Raw genomic sequence first — 2,947 nt, 5'->3', positions numbered from 1 at the left:
AAAATATATATAAAAATAAATACAAATATAAAAAGGCCATGGTGGCGAAGTAAATACAATATAGCAAGTAAAAAAAAACACTGGAATGGTTGGTTTGCAGTGGAAGAAAGTGCAAAGTAGAGATAGAAATAATGGGGTGCAAAGGAGCAAAAATAAATAAATGAATACAGTAGGTAAAGAGGTAGTTGTTTGGGCTAAATTATAGATGGGCTATGTACAGGTGCAGTAATCTATGAGCTGCTCTGACAGCTGGTGCTTAAAGCTAGTGAGGGAGATAAGTGTTTCCAATTTCAGAGATTTTTGTAGTTCGTTCCAGTCATTGGCAGCAGAGAACTGGAAGGAGAGGCGGCCAAAGGAAGAATTGGTTTTGGGGGTGACCAGAGAGATATACCTGCTGGAGCGCGTGCTACAGGTAGGTGCTGCTATGGTGACCAGCGAGCTGAGATAAGGGGGGACTTTACCTAGCAGGGTCTTGTAGATGACCTGGAGCCAGTGGGTTTGGCGACGAGTATGAAGCGAGGGCCAGCCAACGAGAGCGTACAGGTCGCAGTGGTGGGTAGTATATGGGGCTTTGGTGACAAAACGGATAGCACTGTGATAGACTGCATCCAATTTATTGAGTAGGGTATTGGAGGCTATTTTGTAAATGACATCACCGAAGTCGAGGATTGGTAGGATGGTCAGTTTTACAAGGGTATGTTTGGCAGCATGAGTGAAGGATGCTTTGTTGCGGAATAGGAAGCCAATTCTAGATTTAACTTTGGATTGGAGATGTTTGATGTGAGTCTGGAAGGAGAGTTTACAGTCTAACCAGACACCTAGGTATTTGTAGTTGTCCACATATTCTAAGTCAAAGCCGTCTAGAGTAGTGATGTTGGACAGGCGGGCAGGTGCAGGCAGCGATCGGTTGAAGAGCATGCATTTAGTTTTACTTGTATTTAAGAGCAATTGGAGGCCACGGAAGGAGAGTTGTATGGCATTGAAGCTCGCCTGGAGGGTTGTTAACACAGTGTCAAAAGAAGGGCCAGAAGTATACAGAATAGTGTCGTCTGCGTAGAGGTGGATCAGAGACTCACCAGCAGCAAGAGCGACATCATTGATGTATACAGAGAAGAGAGTCGGTCCAAGAATTTAACCCTGTGGCACCCCCATAGAGACTGCCAGAGGCCCGGACAACAGACCCTCCGATTTGACACACTGAACTCGATCAGAGAAGTAGTTGGTGAACCAGGCGAGGCAATCATTAGAGAAACCAAGGCTGTCGAGTCTGCCGATGAGGATGTGGTGATTGACAGAGTCAAAAGCCTTGGCCAGGTCAATGAATACGGCTGCACAGTATTGTTTCCTATCGATGGCGGTTAAGATATCGTTTATGACCTTGAGCGTGGCTGAGGTGCACCCATGACCAGCTCTGAAACCAGATTGCATAGCGGAGAAGGTATGGTGGGATTCGAAATGGTCGGTAATCTGTTTGTTAACTTGGCTTTCGAAGACCTTAGAAAGGCAGGGTAGGATAGATATGGGTCTGTAGCTGTTTGGGTCAAGAGTGTCCCCCCCTTTGAAGAGGGGGACAACCGCAGCTGCTTTCCAATCTTTGGGAATCTCAGACGACACGAAAGAGAGGTTGAAAAGGCTAGTAATAGAGGTGGCAACAATTTCAGCAGATAGTTTTAGAAAGAAAGGGTCCAGATTATCTAGCCCGGCTGATTTGTAAGGGTCCAGATTTTGCAGCTCTTTCAGAACATCAGCTGACTGTATTTGGGAGAAAGAGAAATGGGGAAGGCTTGGGCGAGTTGCTGTGGGGGGTGCAGTGCTGTTGACCGGGGTAGGGGTAGCCAGGTGGAAAGCATGACCAGCCGTAGAAAAATGCTTATTGAAATTCTCAATTATAGTGGATTTGTCGGTGGTGACAGTGTTTCCTATCTTCAGTGCAGTTGGAAGCTGGGAGGAGGTGTTCTTATTCTCCATGGACTTTACAGTGTCCCAGAACTTGTTTGAGTTTGTGTTGCAGGAAGCAAATTTCTGCTTGAAAAAGCTAGCCTTGGCTTTTCTAACTGCCTGTGTATATTGGTTCCTAGCTTCCCTGAAAAGTTGCATATCACGGGGGCTGTTCGATGCTAATGCAGAACGCCATAGGATGTTTTTCTGTTGGTTAAGGGCAGTCAGGTCAGGAGAGAACCAAGGGCTATATCTGTTCCTGGTTCTAAATTTCTTGAATGGGGCATGCTTATTCAAGATGGTGAGGAAGGCATTTAAAAAAAATATCCAGGCATCCTCTACTGACGGGATAAGATCAATATCCTTCCAGGATACCTCGGCCAGGTCGATTAGAAAGGCCTGCTCGCTGAAGTGTTTCAGGGAGCGTTTGACAGTGATGAGTGGAGGTCGTTTGACCGCTGACCCATTACGGATGCAGGCAATGAGGCAGTGATCGCTGAGATCTTGGTTGAAAACAGCAGAGGTGTATTTGGAGGGCAAGTTGGTTAGGATGATATCTATGAGGGTACCCGTGTTTACGGAATTGGGGTGGTACCTGGTAGGTTCATTGATAATTTGTGTGAGATTGAGGGCATCAAGCTTAGATTGTAGGATGGCTGGGGTGTTAAGCATGTTCCAATTTAGGTCGCCTAGCAGCACGAGCTCTGAAGATAGATGGGGGGCAATCAGTTCACATATGGTGTCCAGAGCACAGCTGGGGGCAGAGGGTGGTCTATAGCAGGCGGCAACGGTGAGAGACTTGTTTTTAGAGAGGTGGATTTTTAAAAGTAGAAGTTTAAATTGTTTGGGAACAGACCTGGATAGTAAAACAGAACTCTGCAGGCAATCTTTGCAGTAGATTGCAACACCGCCCCCTTTGGCCGTTCTATCTTGTCTGAAAATGTTGTAATTAGGGATGAAAATGTCAGAATTTTTGGTGGTCTTCCTAAGCCAGGATTCAGACACGGCT

Source organism: Salvelinus namaycush, chromosome 39 (assembly GCF_016432855.1).
Source record: "Salvelinus namaycush isolate Seneca chromosome 39, SaNama_1.0, whole genome shotgun sequence".
Lineage (NCBI taxonomy): Eukaryota > Metazoa > Chordata > Actinopteri > Salmoniformes > Salmonidae > Salvelinus > Salvelinus namaycush.
The sequence above is the reverse complement of the archived record's forward strand: the minus strand, read 5'-3'. Positions refer to the sequence as shown.